The following is a 25,448-nucleotide window of genomic DNA, read 5'->3' as shown; positions in this document are numbered from 1 at the left end:
GTAGCCTAAGGGTTGGGTCTGAGCCGCCTTGCAGCCCTAACCCTCAGGGGCAGAGTGAGACCGGTTATGGCACACTGGGTAACTGGATAGCCACTTCAGCAGTGATTCCAGCGACAAGCACTTTCCTGGGAAATATTCTGCTCAGCAAGTGAACAAGTTCAAAGTGCCTTTTAAGTGGGCTGAAGAGAGATTTAGGGTGTCTACCTGCTGGGGTTTGAGAAATCAGCAGCCTCCAGTCGTATTAGAACTGTGATTAACATCTCATACCCCTGAAGACCACGTATTGCCCAGACGATATTCAATAACATATATACTGCTTTGTTTTTAGTTCTGTTTTTTTTGTTTGTTTGTTTGGTTGTTTTTTTTGTTTATTTTGACGTTGTTATGTTCTTTTGTTTTTTAATTTCAACCTTTTCCATACAGATCCTTTTTATTTCTCAATTTTTCAAGTTTAATTATTATATCCCATTGCTGCCATTTTTAATAACTAGAACTTCATTTTTGCTAGTGTTTCTACCACTATTATTTGGTTTTTCACCCAATTTTATCCCGGTAAAGTTTTCTGTTTGCTTGCTTTGGTTTGATTTATAGCATTTTTGTCTTTTCTCTCTACTTGTTGGAGGTGGGGTACTGTGTCTGATCAGGTTACAAAGAGCTGCTGACCTCAACGGAACCACCCAACTGGGCACCCCCACAAGGTGGGGTTTTTATAAGGTTGTGTCAAAGTACCGTACTGTAAACCTATATTGCTCTGCCTTCCTCAATCTGGGCCTCTCTTCTTTTTGTCAGTATTCCTTATACCCACCCCCTCTCCTTTCTCTATTTCTCTTTTTTTTTCTTATCACTCGGTCCTCCTTTCTTTCCTCCCTTTTTTGTTCTTCAACCTTTTCACCTTTCTGGTCCTGTAACCCTTAGTCCACAGACACAATAACTTAAAGAGTTAGAGGAAGTGAAAGGAAAATTAGGGCAAGGAAACAGATAAAAGAAATCACTCATGAGGAAGAATCAGCAGAAAAATCCAGGCAACATGAACAACCAGTCCAGCACAACCACGCCAAGGGACCATGAGGTAGCTACTGCAGATGATTCCACCTGTAAAGAAATGTTAGGAATGACAGAAAGGGAATTTAGAATTCACATGTTGAAAACAATGAAAAAAATGATGGAAACAATGAAGGATAATTGCTAATAAAGTGTAAAATAACCAAAAGGAAATCCAAAAACAGAATCAAATAAGAGATGACGATATCAAGAATATGAAAAGGATATAGCAGAGCTGAAGGAACTGAAACAGTCAATTAGGGAACTTAAAGATGCAATGGAAAATATAAGCAACAGGTTAGACCATGCAAAAGAAAGAATTTCAGAGGTAGAAGACAACGTTCTTGAGATAACTCAGACAGTAAAGGAGGCAGAAAAGAAGAGAGAGAAAGCAGAACATTCACTGTCAGAATTATGGGACTTTATGAAGCGTTCCACCATACGAGTAATAGGAATTGCAGAAGGGGAAAAAGAATGCCCCAGAGGAATGGAAGCCATACTAGAGAATATTATAACAGAAAATTTCCCAAATATCACCAAAAATTCTGACACACTGCTTTCAGAGGGATATCGGACCCCAGGTCACCTCAACTCTAACCGAGCTCCTCCAAGACACATTGTGATGAACCTGTAAAAAGTCAAGACAAAAGAAAAGATTCTGGAAGCTGCCTGGAGTAAGCGCCAGTTTACCTACAGGGGCAAATCCATCAGAGTGACCGCAGACTTCTCTAATGAAACTTTCCAAGCAAGAAGACAATGGTCATCTACCTTTAATCTACTTAAACAGAACAATTTCCAGCACAGAATTCTGTACTCTGATAAGCTTAGCTTAAAAATTGATGGAGAAATCAAATCATTTACAGATAGACAAACATTGAGGAAATTTGCCACAACAAGACAAGCTCTACAGGAAATACTTCAACCTGTTCTGCACACTGAACACCACAATGGATCAGCAGCAAATTAAGAACTCAGAAATTAAAGGACAGAACCTAACCTCCACACTGATGCAAAAGATAAAACTAAGCAATGAACTCTCACAAAATAAGATGACTAGAATACTACCACACTTATCAATTATCTCAATAAATGTTAATGGCTTGAATTCCCCACTGAAGAGACATAGATTGGCTGTCTGGATTAAAAAACATAAGCCATCCATTTGCTGTCTGCAAGAAACACACCTGGCTTCAAAAGACAAATTAAAGCTCCGAGTCAGGGGTTGGAAGACAATTTTTCAAACAAATGGAATTCAGAAGAAAAGAGGAGTTGCAATCTTATTTTCAGATACATGTGGATTTAAAGCAACTAAAGTCAAAAAAGACAAAGTTGGTCACTTTATATTGGTCAAGGGAAAAATACAACAAGAAGATGTTTCAATTCTAAATATTTATGCACACAATTTAAATTCTCCCAGATTCTTGAAGCAGACCTGAGCAATATGATAGCTGATAATACCATCATAACAGGGGACTTTAACACTCCCCTTACAGAGTTGGACAGATCCTCTCAACAGAAATTAAACAAAGATATAAGAGATTTAAATGAGACCCTAGAACAACTGTGCTTGATAGACGCATATAGAACACTCCACCCCAAGGATAAAGAATATACATTCTTCTCATCACCCCATGGAACATTCTCCAAAATTAATCATATCCTGGGACACAAAACAAATATCAACACAATCAAAACAACTGAAATTTTACCTTGTATCTCTCACACCATAAGAAACTAAAGGTGGAACTAACTCTAACAAAAATGCTCGACCCCACCCAAAGGCATGGAAATTAAACAATCTTCTGTTGAATAACAGATGGGTGCAGGAAGAAATAAAACAGGAAATCATTAACTTCCTTGAGCATAACAACAATGAAGACACAAGCTACCAAAACCTGTGGGATACTGCAAAAGCAGTTTTGAGAGGAAAATTCATCGCTTTAGATGCCTACATTCGAAAAACAGAAAGAGAGCGCATCAACAATCTCACAAGAGATCTTATGGAATTGGAAAAAAAAGAACAATCTAAGCCTAAACTCAGTAGAAGAAAAGAAATCTCCAAAATCAAATCAGAGATCAATGAAATTGAAAACAAAAGAATCATTCAGAAAATTAATGAAACAAGGAGTTGGTTTTCTGAAAAAATAAATAAAATGGATAAACCATTGGCCAGACTAACGAGGAATAGAAAAGTAAAATCTCTAGTAACGTCAATCAGAAATGATAAAGGGGAAATAACAACTGATCCCACAGAGATACAAGAGATCATCTCTGAATACTACCAAAAACTCTACGCCCAGAAATTTGACATTGTGAAGGAAATGGATCAATATTTGGAATCACACCCTCTCCCTAGACTCAGCCAGGAAGAAATAGAGCTCCTGAACAGACCAATTTCAAGCACTGAGATCAAAGAAACAATAAAAAATCTTCCAAACAAAAAATGCCCTGGTCCAGATGGCTTCACTCCAGAATTCTATCAAACCTTCAAGGAAGAGCTGATTCCTGTACTACAGAAATTATTCCAAAAAATTGAGGAAGAAGGAATCTTCCCCAACACATTCTATGAAGCAAACATCACCCTCATACCAAAACCAGGAAAAGACCCAAACAAAAAAGAGAATTTCAGACCAATCGCACTCATGAATATAGATGCAAAAATTCTCAACAAAATCCTAGCCAACAGATTACAGCTTACCATCAAAAAAGTCATTCATCATGATGAAGTAGGCTTCATCCCACAGATGCAAGTTTAACATACGCAAGTCCATAAACGTTATCCACCATATTAACAGAGGCAAAAATAAAGATCACATGATCCTCTCAATAGATGCAGAAAAAGCATTTGATAAAATCCAGCATCCTTTTCTAATTAGAACACTGAAGAGTATAGGCATAGGTGGCACATTTCTAAAACTGATTGAAGCTATCTATGACAAAACCACAGCCAATATTTTACTGAATGGAGTAAAACTCAAAGCTTTTCCTCTTAGAACTGGAACCAGACAAGGTTGTCCTCTGTCACCTTTACTATTCAACGTAGTGCTGGAAGTTCTAGCCAATACAATTTGGCAAGACAAGGAAATAAGGGGAATACAAATGGGAGCAGAGGAGGTCAAACTCTCCCTCTTTGCTGACGACATGATCTTACACTTAGAGAACGCCAAAAGACTCAACCACAAGACTCCTAGAAGTCATCAAAAAATACAGTAATGTTTCAGGATATAAAATCAATGTCCACAAGTCAGTAGCCTTTGTATACACCAATAACAGTCAAGAAGAGAAGCTAATTAAGGACACAACTCCCTTCACCATAGTTTCAAAGAAAATGAAATACCTAGGAATATATCTAATGAAGGAGGTGAAGGACCTCTATAGAGAAAACTATGAAATCCTCAGAAAGGAAATGGCACAGGATATTGACAAATGGAAGAACATACCATGCTCATGGACGGGAAGAATAAACACTGTTAAAATGTCTATTCTTCCCAAAGCAATCTACATATTCGACGCCATTCCTATCAAAGTACCAACATCGTACTTTCAAGATTTGGAAAAAAATGATTCTGCGTTTTGCATGGAACTGGAAAAAAACCCCGTATAGCTAAGGCAGTTCTTAGTAATAATAGTAAAGCTGGGGGCATCAGCATACCAGATTTTAGTCTGTACTACAAAGCCATAGTGCTCAAGACAGCATGGTACTGGCAAAAAAGAGAGACCTAGACACTTGAAATCGAATTGAAAACCAAGAAATGAAACTAACATCTTACAACCACCTAATCTTCGATAAACCAAACAAGAACATACCTTAGGGAAAAGACTCCCTATTCAATAAATGGTGTTGGGAGAACTGGATGTCTACATGTAAAAGACTGGAACTGGACCCACACCTTTCCCCACTCACAAAAATTGATTCAAGATGGATACAGGACTTATATTTAAGGCATGAAACAATAAAAATCCTCCAAGAAAGCATAGGAAAAACACTGGAAGATATTGGCCTGGGGAAAGACTTCATGAAGAAGACTGCCATGGCAATGGCAACAACAACTAAAAGAAACAAATGGGACTTCATAAAACTGAAAAGCTTCTGTACAGCTAAGGAGACAATAACCAAAGCAAAGAGACAACCTACACAATGGGAAAGGATAATTGCATAATTTCAATCAGACAAAAGCTTGATAACTTGGATCTATAGAGAACTCAAATTAATCCACATGAAAAAAGCCAACAATCCCATATATCAATGGGCAAGAGACATGAATAGAACTTTCTGTAAAGATGACAGACGAATGACTAACAAACACATGTTAAAATGTTCATCATCTCTATATATTAAAGAACTGCAAATCAAAACAACCCTGAGATATTATCTAACCCCAGTGAGAATGGCCCACATCACAAAATCTCAAAACTGCAAATGCTGGCATGGATGTGGAGAGAAGGGAACACTTTTACACTTCTGGTGGGACTGCAAACTAGTACACCCTTTCTGGAAGGAAGTATGGAGAAACCTCAAAGCACTCAAGCTAGACCTCCCATTTAATCCTGCAATCCCATTACTGGGCATCTACCCAGAAGGAAAAAAATTCTTTTATCATAAGGACACTTGTACTAGACTGTTTATTGCAGCTCAATTTACAATCACCAAAATGTGGAAACAGCCTAAATGCCCACCAACCCAGGAATGGATTAACAAGCTGTGGTATATGTATACATGTAATACTATTCAGCCATTAAAAAAATGGAGACTTTACATCCTTCGTATTAACCTGGATGGAAGTGGAAGAGGAAGACATTATTCTTAGTAAAGCATCACAAGAATGGAGAAGCATGAATCCTATGTACTCAATTTTGATATGAGGACAATTAATGACAATTAAGGTTATGGGGGGAAGGAGAAACAGGGACGGGGGGGGGCCTTAGTGTGTGTCACACTTCATGGGGGCAAGACATGATTGCAAGAGGGACTTTACCTAACAATTGCAATCAGTGTAACCTGGCTTATTGTACCCTCATTGAATCTCCAACAATAATAAAAAAAAAAAAGAACATGTTAAGAAGGAGGAAAATACAGAAAAAAAAAATCTGGCTCTCCCTGGGAGAGAACCAGGAAGTAATCTTTTTAATAATTAAAAAAGAACAGACATTAAAAAAAAAAAAGTCTCCATCTTTTTTAATGGCTAAATAGTATTCCATGGAACTGGAAAAAATAGTACTTCAATTTTTTGGAATGAGAAATAAACCCATATAACTAAGGCTATTCTTAGTAATAAAAACAAAGTCAGAGGCAGCACCCAACCAATCTTCAGGCTTTATCAGAAGTCCACAGTAATCAAAATTGTATGGTATTGGTACAACATTAAAGACATAGACATATGAAACAGAATAGAAAACCAAGAGATGAAACCAATCTCTACTTTCCATCTGGTCTTTGATAAACCAAACAAAAGCATACACTGGGGGAAAAGAATCCCCTATTCAACAAATGGTTCTGGGAGAACTGGATAACCACATGTAAAAACCGAAACTCAATCCACATCTTTCACCCTTTACCAAAAATGATTCAAGATGCATAAGAAACTTAAATCTAAGATATGAAACAATAAAAGTCTTAGAGGAAAGTGTGGGGAAAACTCTTGATGATATTGGACCAGGTAAATATTTTATGGCAAAGACTTCAGAGGCCATCACAAAAACAACAACAAAAATTAACAAATAGGACTTAATTAAACTGAAAAGCTTCTGCACAGTAAGGACACAACAAGCAAAAAGACAACTTTCAGAATGGGAAAAGATATTTTCTGACAGAGTGTTAATCTGAGTATTAATCTGACAAAGTGCTGATAACTAGAATCTACAGAGAACTCAAATTAATCAACAGAAAAAGAATAAACAATCCCATCTACCTCTGGGCAAGAGATATGAACAGAACCTTTTCTGACAAAGACAGATGAACGGCTAAGAAACATTGAAAAAAATGCTCATCATCCCTGATCATCAGAGAAATGCAAATCAAAACCGCCCTGAGATATCACATAACCCCATTGAGAATAGCCCATATCACAAAGTCTCAAAGCTACAGATGCTGGTGTGGATGTGGAGAGATGGGAACACTTTTACACTGCTGGGGAGACTGTAAACTAATACAACCTTTTTGGAAGGAAGTGTGGAGAATCCTCAAAGAACTCAAGCTGGACCTCCCATTTGATTCTGTAATCCAATTACTGGCATCTACCCAGAAGGAAAAAAATATTTTATCATTTGCACTGGACTGTTTATTGCAGCTCAATTTACAATCATCAATACGTGGAAACAACCTAAATGCCCAACAAGTTGAGCCACATATTTTCCTCTCTTTATACAAGTAGTCTTACCTCTGCAATAAATGGAATTAATACAAAAAAAAAATGGAGACTTTACATCCTTCGTATTAAGCTGGATGGAAGTGGAAGACATTATTCTTAGTAAAGCATCACAAGAATGGAGAAGCATGAATCCTATGTACTCAATTTTGATATGAGGACAATTAATGACAATTAAGGTTATGGGGGGGAAGCAGAAACAGGGACAGGGGGGGCCTTAGTGTGTGTCACACTTTATGGGGGCAAGACATGATTGCAAGAGGGACTTTACCTAACAATTGCAATCAGTGTAACCTGGCTTATTGTACCCTCAATGAATCCCCAACAATAAAAAAAAAAAAAAAAAAAAAAAAAAACTTAAAAAAAAAAGAAAGTTAATAAGGATATTTTTTTTTTCCTTTACGACCTTGAGTGTTAAGACAATATAGAAGTGAATCTGTGGGAAGATAATTTAGTGGTAATATTGTTTCGTGATATGGCTATTTGGAAGGCTTTTTATCAACAGCAATTATTAGACTCACTTTTGCCTTTCCCATACTATCTAAAGCTATCACCTAAAGAATATTTTTCAAGAGGTAAATTCATGCAAAGGATCGAAGGTGGCTATATTTTACTGTGGGAATCTTCCCTTTTTTAAAAACACATTTTTTTTTCTTTCTATTCAGGGAATTTGTTTCTGCTATCCGAGAGCCTCCTGCTTGAGGTTTAGTTGTTCAAATTCCAATCTCCTGTCTTAGTCTCTCTACTTGCACAGTCAACAGTTTAACCTAGAAGGGATGAGAGCAGGATGATTTAGCCAAACAATATAGTATAGTTGGAATACTTTTCTTGTGTTTGCCCATTTGGCTTAAGGTCTTAGATGTACTTAGTTCGCAATGGAATTTATAGGTTTCCAAGGGTACTTTCATGAAGGGAAAGTAATGTACAAAGGGAGAAATAATCCAAGTTGTGTTCTTCTTGGATTATTAAAGACCCCCAGAACAAACTTGGATAGTGTTTGTTATGTTTTTGAGAAGACATTGACTGCTATGATCACATCATTGCTATGATTATAAAAGTGTAACAAAAAAATTATCCATCAAAAAGCAGAAACTGAACCGAAACAGCTATTGATTCACCTTTAGGAACACAATGTTCATGTTCTGGAAATACACAATGCATCTCTGGATTAGAAAGATGTGAGTTCAAGAAGCCCCTTGGAAGGGTATCTTTCATACTGCCAGTAGGGAGAGTTGTCACTGAAGGAGGCTCTCTTCTTCAATGCTAAAATCATCTTGGGTTCAGTCTGTGAAATCATGAATAAATCATCAAAGGATTATGTTCACTAATTTTGGTGATTCTAAGTGGTAATTTCTTAGGGTCTTAAAGATGTCTATGTGAGTATTCTTTCTCCCACCATGCTTGGCTTAAATATTAGTGCAGAAATGTTAAAAACTGTTGTGCTGGCAAAGATAACAGGAAATATACATTTCTGCAAAAAACAAAATTGAAAAAATTTGTTTAAGATATAAAAACAACAGAGATATTATAGCAAGTAGGAGGCTTTGGAGTTTGTCCATAACCTTGGGAGGTTGATAATGTCAGGGTTGAGAAAGCCATGACCTTCTAGTGCAAGCTCTTGTCTCCACTGTCAGATCAGGTACTGATGTGAGTGATTCAGGGATCTTCTCAGCAATGTTGGTTCATGTTCTCTGTTATTATTCTTTCCTGCAACCCTTGCTGTACATATTTCTCTAGGACACTAATACTTTGCTTCCATTTTAGAAAATTGCTGGTTAATAGAATTCACTGCCTATTCAACTCTGTGATTCAATACATGTTTAATGAGAAGCAGGTTTATGTGCTTATTCTTTTTTTTTTAGCTAATTTAAATAGTTATTTAATGTTTACTTTTTATTTATTATTATTTTTTTTATTGGTGGGGATTCATTCAGGGTACAATAAGCCAGGTTACACTGATTGCAATTGTTAGGTAAAGTCCCTCTTGCAATCATGTCTTGCCCCCATAAAGTGTGACACACACCAGGGCCCCACCCCCCTCCCTCCGTCCCTCTTTCTGCTCCCCCCCATAACCTTAATTGTCATTAATTATCCTCATATCAAAATCGAGTACATAGGATTCATGCTTCTCCATTCTTGTGATGCTTTACTAAGAATAATGTCTTCCACGTCCCTCCAGGTTAATACGAAGAATGTAAAGTCTCCATTTTTTTTAATGGCTGAATAGTATTCCATGGCATACATATACCACAGCTTGTTAATCCATTCCTGGGTTGGTGGGCATTTAGGCTGTTACCACATTTTGGTGATTGTAAATTGAGTTGCAATAAACAGTCTAGTACAAGTGTCCTTATGATAAAAAATTTTTTTTCCTTCTGGGTAGATGCCCAGTAATGGGATTGCAGGATCAAATGGGAGGTCTAGCTTGAGTGCTTTAAGATTTCTCCATACTTCCTTCCAGAAAGGGTGTACTAGTTTGCAGTCCCACCAGCAGTGTACTAGTTTGCAGTCCCACCCTTCTCTCCACATACATGCCAGCATCTGCAGTTTTGAGATTTTGTGATGTGGGCCATTCTCACTGGGGTTACATGATATCTCAGGGTTGTTTTGATTTTCATTTCTCTAATATATAGAAATGATGAACATTTTTTCATGTGTTTGTTAGCCATTCGTCTGTCATCTGTAGTGAAAATTCTATTCATGTCTCTTGCCCATTGATATAAGGGATTGTTGGCTTTTTTCATGTGGATTAATTTGAGTTCTCTATAGATCCTAGTTATCAAGCTTTTGTCTGATTGAAAATATGCAAATATCCTTTCCCAATGTGTAGGTTGTCTCTTTGCTTTGGTTATTGTCTCCTTAGCTGTACAGAAGCTTTTCAGTTTAATGAAGTCCCATTTGTTTATTTTTGTTGTTGTTGCCATTGCCATGGCAGTCTTCTTCATGAAGTCTTTCCCCAGGCCAATATCTTCCAGTGTTTTTCCTATGCTTTCTTGGAGGATTTTTATTGTTTCATGCCTTAAATTTAAGTCCTTTATCCATCTAGAATCAATTTTTGTGAGTGGGGAAAGGTGTGGGTCCAGTTCCAGTCTTTTACATGTAGACATCCAGTTCTCCCAACACCATTTATTGAATAGGGAGTATTTTACACAAGGTATGTTCTTGTTTGGTTTATTGAAGATTAGGTGGTTGTAAGATGTTAGTTTCATTTCTTGGTTTTCAATTCGATTCCGAGTGTCTAGGTCTCTTTTTTTGTGCCAGTACCATGCTGTCTTGAGCACTATGGCTTTGTAGTACAGACTAAAATCTGGTATGCTGATGCCTCCAGCTTTATTTTTGTTACTAAGAACTGCCTGAGGTATACGGTGTTTCTCCGGTTCCATACAAAACGCAGAATCATTTTTTCCAAATATTGAAAGTATGATGTTGGTATTTTGATAGGAATGGCATTGAATAGGTAGATTGCTTTGGGAAGTGTAGACATTTTAACTATGTTGATTCGTCCTTTCCGTGAGCATGGTATGTTCTTCCATTTCTTAATATCCTCTTCTTTATCCTTTCTGAGGATTTCATAGTTTTCTTTATAGAGGTCCTTCACCTCCTTTGTTAGGTAAATTCCTAGGTATTTCATTTTCTTTGAAACTACTGTGAAGGGAGTTGTGTCCTTAATTAGCTTCTCTTCTTGACTGTTATTGGTGTATACAAAGGCTACTGACTTGTGGACATTGATTTTATATCCTGAAACGTTACTGTAATTTTTGATGACTTCTAGGAATCTTGTGGTTGAGTCTTTTGGGATCTCTAAGTATAAGATCATGTCGTCAGCAAAGAGGGAGAGTTTGACCTCCTCTGCTCCCATTTGGATTCCCTTTATTTCCTTGTCTTGCCTAATTGTATTGGCTAGAACTTCCAGCACTACGTTGAATAGTAAAGGTGACAGAGGACAACCTTGTCTGGTTCCAGTTCTAAGAGGAAAAGCTTTGAGTTTTACTCCATTCAGTAAAATATTGGCTGTGGTTTTGTCATAGATAGCTTCAATCAGTTTTAGAAATGTGCCACCTATGCCTATACTCTTCAGTGTTCTAATTAGAAAAGGATGCTGTATTTTATCAAATGCTTTTTCTGCATCTATTGAGAGGATCATGTGATCTTTATTTTTGCCTCTGTTAATATGGTGGACAACGTTTATGGACTTGCGTATGTTAAACAAGCCTTGCATCTGTGGGATGAAGCCTACTTCATCATGATGAATGACTTTTTTGATGGTAAGCTGTAATCTTTTGGCTAGGATTTTGTTGAGAATTTTTGCATCTATATTCATGAGTGCGATTGGTCTGAAATTCTCTTTTTTGTTTGGGTCTTTTCCTGGTTTTGGTATGAGGGTGATGTTTGCTTCATAGAATGTGTTGGGGAAGATTCCTTCTTCCTCAATTTTTTGGAATAATTTCTGCAGTACAGGAATCAGCTCTTCCTTGAATGTTTGATAGAATTCTGGAGTGAAGCCATCTGGACCAGGGCATTTTTTGTTTGGAAGATTTTTTATTGTTTCTTTGATCTCAGTGCTTGAATTTGGTCTGTTCAGGAGCTCTATTTCTTCCTGGCTGAGTCTAGGGAGAGGGTGTGATTCCAAATATTGATCCATTTCCTTCACAATGTCAAATTTCTGGGCGTAGAGTTTTTGGTAGTATTCAGAGATGATCTCTTGTATCTCTGTGGGATCAGTTGTTATTTCCCCTTTATCATTTCTGATTGACGTTACTAGAGATTTTACTTTTCTATTCCTCGTTAGTCTGGCCAATGGTTTATCCATTTTATTTATTTTTTCAGAAAACCAACTCCTTGTTTCATTAATTTTCTGAATGATTCTTTTGTTTTCAATTTCATTGATCTCTGATTTGATTTTGGAGATTTCTTTTCTTCTACTGAGTTTAGGCTTAGATTGTTCTTTTTTTTCCAATTCCATAAGATCTCTTGTGAGATTGTTGATGCGCTCTCTTTCTGTTTTTCGAATGTAGGCATCTAAAGCGATGAATTTTCCTCTCAAAACTGCTTTTGCAGTATCCCACAGGTTTTGGTAGCTTGTGTCTTCATTGTTGTTATGCTCAAGGAAGTTAATGATTTCCTGTTTTATTTCTTCCTGCACCCATCTGTTATTCAACAGAAGATTGTTTAATTTCCATGCCTTTGGGTGGGGTCGTGCATTTTTTTTTGAGTTGAGTTCCACCTGTAGATTGTTATGGTCTGAGAAGATACAAGGTAAAATTTCAGTTCTTTTGATTGTGTTGATATTTGTTTTGTGTCCCAGGATGATCAATTTTGGAGAATGTTTCATGGGGTGATGAGAAGAATGTATATTCTTTATCTTTGGGGTGGAGTGTTCTATATGCATCTATCAAGCACAGTTGTTCTAGGGTCTCATTTAAATCTCTTATACCTTTTTTTAATTTCTGTTGAGAGAACCTGTCCAGCTCTGTAAGAGGAGTGTAAAAGTCCACTGTTATGATGGTATTATCAGATATCATATTGCTCAGACTGAGTAAGGTCTGCTTCAAGAATCTGGGAGCATTTAAATTGCATGCATAAATATTTAGAATTGAAGCGTCTTGTTGTTTTATTTTTCCCTTGAGCAATATAAAGTGACCATCTTTGTCTTTTTTGACTTTAGTTGCTTTAAATCCACATGTATCTGAAAATAAGATTGCAACTCCTCATTTCTTCTGAATTCAATTTGCCTGAAAAATTGTCTTCCAACCCTTGACTTGGAGCTTTAATTTGTCTTTTGAAGCCAGTTGTGTTTCTTGCAGACAGCAAATGGATGGCTTGTGTTTTTTAATCCAGTCAGCCAATCTATGTCTCTTCAGTGGGGAATTCAAGCCATTAACATTTATGGAGATAATTGATAAGTGTGGTAGTGTTCTACTCGTCTTATTTTGTGAGAGTCCATTGCTTAGTTTTATCTTTTGCATCAGTGTGGAGGTTATGTTCTGTTCTTTAATTTGTGAGTTCTTACTTTGCTGTTGATCCATTTTGGTGTTCAGTGTGCAGAACAGGTTGAAGTATTTTTCTGTAGGGCTGGTCTTGTTGTGGCGAATTTCCTCAATGTTTGTATATCCGTAAATGATTTGATTTCTCCGTCAATTTTTAAGCTAAGCTCAGCAGGGTACCGAATTCTGGGCTGGAAATTGTTCTGTTTAAGTAGATTAAAGGTAGATGACCATTGTCTCCTTGCTTGGAAAGTTTCATTAGAGAAGTCTGCAGTCACTCTGATTGATTTGCCCCTGTAGGTCAACTGGCGCTTACTCCTGGCAGCTTGCAGAATCTTTTCTTTTGTCTTGACTTTGGACAGGTTCATCACAATGTGTCTTGGAGAAGCTCGGTTAGAGTTGATGCGACCTGGGGTCCGATATCCCTATGAAAGCAGTGTGTCAGAATCTTTGGTGATATTTGGGAAATTTTCTTTTATAATATTCTCTAGTATGGCTTCCATTCCTCTGGGGCATTCTTCTTCCCCTTCTGGAATTCCTATAACACGTATGTTGGAACGCTTCATAAAGTCCCATAATTCTGATAGTGAACATTCTACTTTCTCTCTCTTCTTTTCTGCCTCTTTTACTATCTGAGTTATCTCAAGAACTTTGTCTTCTACCTCTGAAATTCTTTCTTTTGCATGGTCTAACCTATTGCTGATATTTTCCATTGCATTTTTATGTTCCCTAATTGACTGTTTCAGTTCCTTCCGCTCTGCTGTATCCTTTTTATATTCTTCATATCATTCATCTCTTATTTGATTCTGTTTTTGGATTTCCTTTTGGTTTTTTTCCACTTTATTAGCAGTTTTCTTCATTGTTTCCATCATTTCTTTCATTGTTTTCAACATGTATATTCTAAATTCCCTTTCTATCATTCCTAGCATTTCTTTATAGTTGGAATCATCTGCAGTAGATACCTCATTGTCCCTTGACGTGGTTGTTCTGGACTGCTTCCTCATGTTGCCTGGAGTTTTCTGCTGATTCTTCCTCATGAGTGATTTCTTTTATCTGTTTCCTTTCCCTAATTTTCCTTTCACTTCCTCTTGCTCTTTAAGTTCTCATGCCTGTTGACTAAGGGTTACAGGACCAGAAGTGTGAGAAGGTTGAAGAGCAAAAAAGGGATGAAAGAAAGGAGGACTGAGTGATAAGAAAAACAAAGAAAAATAGAGGAAGGTGAGGGGGTGGGTAAAAGGAATACTGACAAGTAGATGAGAGGCACAGAAAGAGGGAGACAGAGCAATATAGGTGTACAGTAGTAGCGTACTTTGACACAACCTTAAAAAAACCCCACCTTCTGGGGGTGCCCAGCTGGGTGGTTCCGTTGAGGTCAGCAGGTCTTTGCTCACCTGGTCAGACACAGTACCCCACCTCCACCAAGTAGAGAGAAACGACAAAAATGCTATAAATCAAACTTTACAAAATAAAATTGGGTGGAAAACCAAATAATAGTGGTAGAAACACTAGCAAAAATGAAGTTCTAATTATTGAAAAAGGCAGCAATGGGATCTTATAATTAAACTAGAATAATTGAGAAAGGAAAAGGATCTGTATGGAAAAGGTTGAACTTAAAAAAAAAAAACAGCATCAACAACATCAAAATAAACTAAGAAAACAACCAAACCAAAAAAAAAAAACAACAAAAACAAAGCAGTATGTATATGTTATTGACTATTGTCTGGGCAACACGTGGTCTTCTGAGGTATGAGATGTTAATCACAGTTCTGATACGACTGCAGGCTACTGATTTCTCAAACCCCAGCAGGTAATCACCCTAAATCTCTCTTCAGCCACTTAAAAGGCACTTTGAACTTGTTCACTTGCTGAGCAGAAGATTTCCCAGGAAAGTGCTTGTCGCTGGAATCACTGCTGAAGTGGCTATCCACTTACCCAGTGTGCCAAAACTGGTCTCACTCTGCCCCTGAGGGTTAGGGCTGCAAGGCGGCTCAGACCTCACCCTTAGGCTACTTGGTAGCTGGGTTACCAGCTCCCACCCAATTCTAGCTCTGCGATCCTGAGGGAGGAGCTTGCCGGGGCAGATCACTCACAATGGCTCCCTGTGACCCACAGCCAAACTCTATTAGCTCTGTCTGGCTCAGTGGCTCAGACTGGGGCCCTAGACAACGGCCAAAGTTCTCCGCACTCCCGCTCAGGCTCTCCCCAAGGCAGTTCAACTGAGTGCCAAGTCCAAAGACACCAAAACAGTTCACAGGTAAGGCCTTTCTGGTTTGCAGTCTCGCTGCTACTGAACTAACATTTGCAGGCGGGTTTAGACGGATTGAACACATGCGACCACTTGCTGGTTTTCCACTGTTTTAGTCCTCCTCTTGGGGTCCAAAAGTCTCTCACTGACTCCCTTTATCCTCGCCGGATTGATGATAGGGAGATCCCAGCAGCTAGAGATGCCTGGAGTCCTATATCCCCAGACTCACGGTGCCCAGATGCAAGGTAGCTGTTACTCGGCCGCCATCATGCTCCGCCTCTCGGTGCTTATTCTTATATATAAAATGGCTTATATATTAATTTTATAATTTTGTGTTTGCTTATTTATTTTTGAATTGGGTGCTGTTTAGATGCTTACCTTGAGGCTAAACTGTTTTGCTGAGGAAACTTTCAGATCACTTCTCCTGCTGGGATATTTTATGTAAATGCTTGGTGTTATACAGCCTTAAATGGATATGTATCTGGTAACTTTCCACGGTTATTTCTTTAATTAACAAAACTAGTGGGGCTGTCCCATTGGTGCTGCTGTGGTTGTAGTGATTTTCTGATACTTTTTGTGTTTGTGTGTGAAGAGATTGCTTTAGGAAATGTTGTTAAAGCTGAGACTACTTTAAGTGGTATTCCTAATACTTAAATTTCCAGAAAAGTCTCAATTTACATAAAATAATCAAATAAGATGTTAGAAAAGCTAGAACCAGAAGGGACTTTGGATGTGTTAGTATTCTGCTTCTCATATTTTTCTGCTAAAGCAACTGAAAGGCAGAGGGAAGTAAACTCACATTCTTACAGAGTTAGGGGTCATATCCCACATTTTGCTGCCAGAAGCTCAGATTTGTTGATGATTCTAGAATGCTTTATCTTAAAATTCTGTCTGGATATTCTGTTATTTATATATATATATATATATATATCTTTTGATTTTTTGATTTTGATATGTTGTTTTCATTTTTTTTCCAAGTTGAAGTAAAATTGACATACAGTGAGATGTATAGACCTAAGTACTCTATATAGTTTGAAGATTGACAAGAGCATATGCTGGTGTAATTCACACACCTGTCAAGAATATAATGTAGAAGTAGTGTTTGAAATTATTTTCTATTAAGAAAATTGGTGTCTTAGGGACATTTACCTTTTTCATTTTCTGGCATCCCACTTGTTACACTGATCTCTATTTTGCAGCGCTGATGGCAGGGGATGATGTCCTGGTTATTCCAGATAGCTGGAACCAGATAGCTGTGAAAACTGTCTAGACATTTACTTAATGGACTTTTTTTTTATTAAAACATAGCTGTGTATATTAATATGATCATGGGGCACCATACACTTGGTTCATAGACCGTTTGACACATTTTCATCACACTAGTTAACATAGCCTTCCTGGCATTTTTTTAGTTATTTTGCTAAGACATTTACATTCCACATTTACTAAGTTTCACATATAACCTTGTAAGATGCACCGCAGGTGTATTTCTATCAATCCCCCTCCCTCTACCTACCTCCACCCTCCCTCCCCACCCTTTCCCTCTTCCGCCTATTCTTAGGTTGTAACTGGGTTATAGCTTTCATGTGAAGGTCCTAAATTTGTTTCATAGCAGGGGTGAGTACATTGGGTACTTTTTCTGCCATTCTTGAGACACTTTACTAAGAAGAATATGTTCCAGCTCCATCCATGAAAACATGAAAGAGGTAAAGTCTCCATCTTTCTTTAAGGTTGCATAAAATTCCATGGGTGTACGTATACCACAATTTATTAATCAATTCATGGATCGATTGATACTTGGGCTTTTTCCATGACTTAGCAATTATAAATAGGGCTGCAATAAATATTCTGATACAAATATCTTTGTTATGATGTGATTTTTGGTTTTCTGGGTATATGCCCAGGAGAGGAATTACAGGATTGAATGGCAGGTCTATTTTTTAGATCTCTAAGTTTTCTCCATATCTCTTACCAAAAGAAATGTATTAACTTGCATTCCCACCAGCAGTGCAAAAGAGTTCTCTTTTCTCCACATCCATGCCAACATGTCTGGTCTTGGGATTTTGTGGTATAGGCTAGTCTCACTGGAGTTAGATGATATCTCAAAGTAGTTTTGATTTGCATTTCTCTGATGATTAAAGATGATAAGCATTTTTTCATGGGTCTGAAGGCCGCGCGCCTGTCTTCTTCAGAGAAATTTCTTTTCAAGTCCCCTGCCCAGCCTGCAATGGGATCCCTTGTTTTTTTCTTGCTAATGCGTTTGAGTTCTCTGTGGATTCTGGTTATTAAACCTTTGTCGGAGACATAACCTGCAAATATCTTCTCCCATTCTGAGGGCTGTTTGCTTACTTTACTGTTCTTGGCTGTGCAGAAGCTTTTTAGTTTGATCAAGTCCCAATAGTGTATTTTTGAAGCTGCTTCAATTGCCTGGGGGGGACTTCCTCATAAAAAACTCGCCAAACCCAATTTCTTCAAGGATTTTCCCTGCACTCTCTTATAGTATTTTTATACTTTCATGTCTTAAGTTTAAATCATTAATCCAGTAATAGTCTATCTTGGTTAATGGTGAGAGGTGTGGGTCCAGTTTTAGTCTTCTACAGGTTGCCAGCCAGTTCACCCAGCACCATTTGTTAAATGGGGAATCTTTTCCCCATTGAATGTTTTTAATTGGCTTGTCAAAGATTAAATAACAGTAAGTTGCTGCATTCATCTCTTGGTTCTCTATTCTGTTCCAGACATCTGCTTCTCTGTTTTTGTGCCAGTACCATGCTGTTTTGATCCCTATCGATTTGTAGTATAGTCTGAGGTCTGGTAGCGTGATTCATCCTACTTTGTTTTTATTTTTGTCTAATGTCTTGGCTATTCAAGGTTATTTTCTGATTCCAGATAAAACAAAGTATTGTTTTGTCAACATGTTTAAAATATGACAGTGGAGCTTTAATGTGGATTGTGTTGAAATTATATATTGCTTTGCGTAGCATGGACATTTTAACAATGTTGATTCTTCCTAACCATGAGCATCGTATATTTTTCCATTTGTTAACATTCTCAGCTATTTCTTTTCTTAGAGTTTCATAGTTCTCTTTATATAGATCTTTCACATCCTTTGTTAGATAAACTCCCCAAAATTTCATCTTCTTTTTCACTACTGTGAATGGGATAGAGTCCTTAATTGTTTTTTTCAACTTCATTATTGTTGGTATATATAAAGGCTACCGATTTATGGATGTTGATTTTGTAACCTGAAATGCTGCTGTATTCCTTGATCACTTCTAAGAGTTCTGTACTAGAGTCCCTAGTGTTTTTCAGATGTACAGTCATATCATCTGCGAAGAGCAAAAGTTTGATCTCTTCTGACCCTATGTGGATACCTTAATTGCCTTTTTTTTCCCTAATTGTGGTGGCTAAAACTTCCATTACAATGTTTAAAAGCAATGGAGACAATGGGAAGCCTTGTCTGGTTCCTGATGTGAGTGGAAATGATTCCAATTTAACTCCAGTCAATATGATATTGGCTGAGGGTTTGCTGTAGATGGCCTCTATCAGTTTGAGAAATGTCCCTTCTATACCAAATTTCATTTTTCTTTTTTTTTGTAGAGACAGAGTCTCATTTTATGGCCCTCGGTAGAGTGCCATGGCCTCACACAGCTCACAGCAACCTCCAACTCCTGGGCTTCAACGATTCTCTTGCCTCAGCCTCCCAAGTAGCTAGGACCACAGGCGCCTGCCACAACGCCCGGCTATTTTATGGTTGCAGTTTGGCTGGGGCCGGTTTGAACCCGTCACTCTCGGTATATGGGGCCGGCGCCCTACCGACTGAACCACAGGTGCCACCCTATACCAATTTTCTTAAGTGTTCTGATCATGAAGGGATGTTGGATGTTATCAAAAGCTTTCTCTGCATCGATTGAGAGAATCATATGGTCTTTGTATTTTAATTTGTTTATGTGCTGAATTACATTTATAGATTTACGTATATTGAACCAGCCTTGAGACCCTGGGATAAAAGCGACTTGGTCATGATGTATATAATTTGTTTGATGTGTTGCTGGATTCTGTTTGTTAGGATCTTGTTGAATATTTTTGCATCTATATTCATTAGTGATATTGGTCTATACTTTTCTATTCTTGTTGGGTCTTTTCCTGGTTTGGGGATCAGGGTGATGTTTGCTTCATAGAACCTGATGGGTAGTCTTCCTTCTTCTTCTTCTACCTTTTGGAATAGGTTGAGTAATATAGGTACTAATTCCTCTTTAAAGGTTTGGTAGAATTCTGACGGGAAACCATCTGGTCCTGGGCTTTTCTTTTTGGGGAGGTTTTGTATGGTTGATGTTATTTCCGAACTTGATATGGGCCTGTTCAACATTTCCACTTGATTCTGGCTAAGTCTTGGAAGGTGACGTGCTTCCAAGTATCAGTCAATTTCCTTCAGATTTTCATATTTCTGAGAGTAAAGTTTCTTGTAATATTCATTAAGGATTTTTTGAATTTCTGAGGAGTCTGTTATTTCATCTTTGTCATTTCTGATTGATGAGATTAGAGATTTTACTCTTTTTCTTGATTAGCTTGGCCAAAGTTTTATCTATTTTATTGACCTTTTTCAAAAACCAGCTTTTTGATGTATTGTTCTGTTGTATTATTCTTTTGTTTTCAATTTCATTTAGTTCTGCTCTGATTTTGGTTATTTCTTTTCTTCTTCTGGGTTTGGGGTTGGAGTGTTCTTCCATTTCCAGTTGCTTGAGATGTCCCATTAAATTGTTTACTTCCTCTCTTTCCGTTGTCCTGAGGAAGGCTTGCGGTGTTATAAATTTCCCTCTTAGAACTGCCTTTGGGATGTCCCAGAAGTTCTGATAGTTCATGTCTTCATTGTCGTTTTGTTCCAAAAATTTGGCAATGTCCTTGATTTTATCTCTGACCCAGCTATCATTCAGCATAGGTTATTTAACTTCCATGTTTTTGTATGAGTATGCAGATTCCTGTTGTTACTCAGCTCAAATTTTATTCCATGGTGGTCCGAGAAGATGTATGGAATAATTTCTATTCCTTTAAATTTACTGAGGTTAGACTTGTGACCTAAGATGTGATCGATTTTGGAGTAAGTTCCATGGGCTGATGAGAAGAATGTGTATTCACTTTTGTTGGGATGAAATGTTCTGTAGATGTCTGTTAAATCTAAATTCTGTATGGTTAGATTTAAATCTAGAATTTCTTTACTCAACTTTTTGTTGGAGGATCGATCCATCACTGCCAAAGGACTGTTAAAATCTGCGACTAGTATGGAGCTGGAGGAAATCAAGTTGCTTATGTCTGTAAGAGTTTCTCTTATAAATAGAGGCGCATTCTGGTTCGGTCATAGATATCAATAATTGAAATCTCATTATATTGAGTATAACCCTTAACAAATATGAAGTGACCATTCTTGTTCTTCCTTACTTTTGTTGGTTTAAAGCCTATTATTCCTGCAAATAAAATTGCAACACCTGCTTTTTTCTGGTTGCCATTTGCCTAGAATATGGATGACCATCCTTTCACCCTGAGTCTGTATTTGTCTTTTAAGTTAAGATGTGACTCTTGTATGCAACAGATATCTGGCCTGAGTTTTTCAATCCAGACAGCTAACCAGTGTCTCTTTAGAGGACAGTTTAAGCCATTCACATTAATGGAGAATATTGATAAGTTTGGTGAAGTTTTGGGTATCGAGTTTTTAAAAACTCCAGTGAAGGGCGGCGCCTGTGGCTCAGTTAGTGTGGCTCCGGCCCCATATTTTGAGGGTGGCGGGTTCAAACCCAGCCCCAGCCAAACTTCAATAAAAAAAATAGCTGTGCGTTGTGGCGGGCGCCTGTAATCCCAGCTGCTGGGGAGGCTGAGGCAAGAGAATCGCTTAAGCCCAAGAGCAGGAGGTTGCTGTGAGCCGTGTGATGCCACGCCACCCTACCTGAGGGCGGTACAGTGACTGTACCGCCCTCAGGTAGGGTGCCGTGGCATCACACGGCTCACAGCAACCTCCTGCTCTTGGGATTATGTGATTCTCTTGCCTCAGCCTCCCGAGCAGCTGGGACTACAGGCACCTGCCACAAAACCCGGCTATTTTTTGTCGTTGCAGTTTGGCCACTGCTGGGTTTGAACCCACCATCCTCGGCATATGGGGCCAGAGCCCTACTCACTGAGCCACAGGTGCCGCCCCCAGTGGACATTTGTAATCCTTTTGCCATTGTGGAAGTTGGACTTTGATCAGAAGTTTCTGAGTGAGTTTAGTTTTGTACTAGAGGATTGGGTTTGTCATTACGGAGGACAGGTATGAGAATATCCTGAAGAGCTGGTTTGGTGATGGCAAATTTCTTCAACATGTGAATGTCATTAAAGTATTTAATTTCTCCATCATAAATGAAACTCAGTTTAGCTGGATACAAGATCCAGGGTTGAAAGTTATTTTGCTTTAGGGGATTTAAAGTCGATGAGCACCCTCTTCTGTCTTGAAAAGTTTCAGCAGAGAGATCTGCAGTCATTCTCATGTTCTTGCCTTTGAAGGTAATACTTTTCTTTCACCTGGCCAATTTGAGAATTTTCTCCTTCACATTAACTTTAATGAAGTTAATTATGATATGCCTGGGGGATGTCTTATTGGAGTTGAGTCGTGCTGGGGTTCTGAGGCTGTCCGCTATCTGAATTTCAGATTCTCTAGGCATGGCTGGAAAATTCTCTTTCATAATTTCATGCAGAACGGCCTCTGTGCCCAGTGAGGGCACTTCATTGGCATCAGGAATTCCTGTGAGTCGGATATTTGCCTTCTTCAAGTTATCCCAGAGCTCTCGGAGAGAATGATCCGTTTTTGCTCTCCATTTCTCTTCCTCTTTGAGAGTTTGGGAGCGTTCAAAGGCTTTATCTTCTACGTCAGAAATCCTTTCTTCTGCTTGCTCCATTCTGTTGCCGAGGGATTCTACTGTATTTTTCATATCTTTGAAGGCTGCAAATTCTTGCTTCAGTGTGTTTAAGTCTTTGGTGGATTTGTCTTTAAATTCGTTAAATTCTTGAGACAACTTTTGAATTTCTCCTCTGATTCCTAATTCTATTTTATTAATCTTGTTTGCCATCCAAATTCTGAATTCAATTTCTGACATGTCAGCCAGTTGTTTATGAATGGGATCTTCAATTACATCCACTATATCTTTCCTTGGAGGGGTTGATCTAGTCTGGTTATTCATGTTACCAGAGTTTTTCTGCTGATTCTGCCCCATGGTTGTTTTACTCCCTTTGATTTTTCCCCTTGGCCTTTTTTTAGTGCCCGTACAGCGTTGTGGCCTGAGAAACTGGGGCCCTGTCTGGTATGGTGGGGCTAAGTGTTTCTGTTTTATTTTCAGCTGGTTTCTGTTTGACCCCAGTGAAGCACTTACTCTGGGTCAAAGTCTCAGCTCTCTGAGTCAGCCCCGCCCTGGAATCTTCCCGGGTCTGTGAGTCGCTTCAGGCAAATTCTCTACTCATGAATGGCATCCTCTGGTTGCCCAGGGTGACAGTGATTGTGGCTTCAGCTGCCTCAGGGAACTGCCCCTCTGTTGTGGGTCTCTCATCCTCACTCCCGTGCCCCAGAGTCAGCACTGACCAGCTGCAGATCGGGCACTGTCCACACACAAAGAATCTGGACTCCCCAGGGGTCAGGCATCCAGATTTCAGAGTGAGGGCAGAGGGGAGCGCTGGGAGCCCAGAGCTGCCGGTATCGAGCGCACTCAGATCCACTCAATTTTATGCCCCGCTAAACCACCGCCACTCGGGCCTTCAGATCTCAGAGTGAGGGTGGAGGGTGGAGTGCTGGGAGCCCAGAGCCACCAGTAGCGAGCACACTCAGTTCCACTTAGTTTTTTGCCCGGCCACACCCCTGCCGCTCAGGCCTGCAGATCTTAGAGTGAGGGCAGGGAGCCCAGAGCTGACGGTAGCGAGCACGCTCAGTTCCAGTCAGTTTTATGCCCAGCACACCGCTGCTGCTCAGATCTCCAGATCTCAGAGTGAGGGCGGTGGGGGGGGGCAGCACTGGGAGCCCAGAGCCACTGGCAGCAAGCTCACATAGTTCCACTCAGTTTTATGCCTGGTTATATTGCTGCCCAAGGAGGGCTGGGTGTTCAGATTTGCGGGCAAAGGCTATTTACTGATTTATACAGTTTTATGCCTGGCAGGAAAATGCCTTGGCACCCTACTGAGGAGATAGGTCCAGATTTCAGTAGGTCTCTCCTGTGGCAGTGTAGTGGGGGGGCTTTTGATTTCTGCCCATTTGTTTGTGAGGCTCTTAAGCTGATCGGATGGGGGAGGGAGGACTCCCATCCATCTGCTTGGTGATGCATTTTATACCTTTTGTTTGCGTCCTTGTGGTCGCAGCTCTCCTCATTGGGGTTGATGTGCGTTCTTCAACTTTCTCTCTTCTTGCTGCTCAAATCCATCAGGTTACTTGCTAAATTTTCATCCCTTAACTCTTCTTCAGGATGGGAGCCTCTGTGGAAAGCTGGCTTCAGTCCGCCATCTTGTCTCCTCCCCCTGCTCCTTTTTTCTACTTAATGGACTTCCTTTGGCTAAAGTCTAACATAGACTAGAGAAATTGGCTAATGACCATCGTTCACTGAAATACCAATAATTCCCATATCTCTAATTGCAAATTAGTTTATCAAATCAAACATCTGTGATCAGGAAATTAAAGATTTATTCACATTCATTGTTTTTGTTGGTAATCTATTTTATAGTAAAGCTCTTACTTACATGCATATGATCTACTCTTTAATTCCATTGATACCCTTTCTAGGATAACATTTGACACTTTCTAGTACCTACCCTACGAGAACCCCACTGATGACCCATTCTCTGCTTTCATTCCCATTTCTTAAATTCTTTCTTGGAAACTGCCTGCAGCAAGTGTGACTAAGTGCTTATACCTCTCTTGTCCTCCAGAATCTTCAGAGAGCAGATTGTAATGCTCCTTTTCAGTAGAGTCCAAGTTTTAGTTACTTTATGTAGTGCAGTGCAAAATACCTTAAGCCCAACAGATTGATTTCAGTTGTTAATATTAGCCTTGAGTAACAAAGGAGATACATACTGGGGCAAGGGATAGACAGAGCATAGGTGCTCAAGGAGTGTTTAGTATTATTAGGTGACATGATGATGGTAACTAATACTTAGAAGAATTTTTTATGTGCCAGGCACTATTCTAAGAATGTTGTATTATCTGATCCATCTGCACAGTAATCATTTGAGTTAAATAACAGTGTACCTCTTTTATACATTTAGGAAGCTGTATGTCTTAGGTCAGTTCTAGAAGCAGATCCTGTGATGCAGGCTCTTGTGTAAGAGATTTATTGAGAGAGGACTCCCAGGAGAAACCTGTCATAGCAAGGGAGGAAAACAGGGTGGGAGGGCAGTGGTCCCTGGACCAGTAGTGTCAGCATTGCCTGTTAGAAATACCTGTTGTCAGGTGTTACTCTAGAACCCAGAATCAGAAACTCAGGGAGGCTGAGAAGTAACCTGTGGTTTAATAAGTCATCCAAGTGAGTTTGACTGATGCTAAAATTTGAGAAATGCTGGATTAGAGGGAAAATCTGGGAAAATGGGTTCTGCTAAAACTCACAGGAAACTTTGGAGAGTAAATGGCACTGGAGAGTTGCCTTTAAGAAAGAGAGAGTGAGGAGAGGACATTCTTTGGGCCAAACAGTGTGGAAAGGATATATCTCCCACATTCTCTGAGCAAGGTTAGCTCTCACAGAGCTGTGAGCTGTAAGCAGTCAACACAGCAGCTGAGCAGTGTGTATATTGTCCAGATAAAGGGGATCTAGGTAGGGC

General features: G+C 39.0%; 1 protein-coding gene across 1 annotated transcript in view; it reads left to right on the top strand.

Annotated features, from left to right (window-relative positions):
- LOC128579003 (uncharacterized) overlaps nucleotides 1-25,448 on the top strand; it is a 73,584-nt gene that overhangs the window by 36,790 nt on the left and 11,346 nt on the right. The gene's annotated exons all lie outside the window — the stretch shown is intronic.

This window comes from Nycticebus coucang, chromosome Y (assembly GCF_027406575.1).
Source record: "Nycticebus coucang isolate mNycCou1 chromosome Y, mNycCou1.pri, whole genome shotgun sequence".
Taxonomy (NCBI): domain Eukaryota; kingdom Metazoa; phylum Chordata; class Mammalia; order Primates; family Lorisidae; genus Nycticebus; species Nycticebus coucang.
This window is presented reverse-complemented; position numbering and strand designations above follow the sequence as displayed.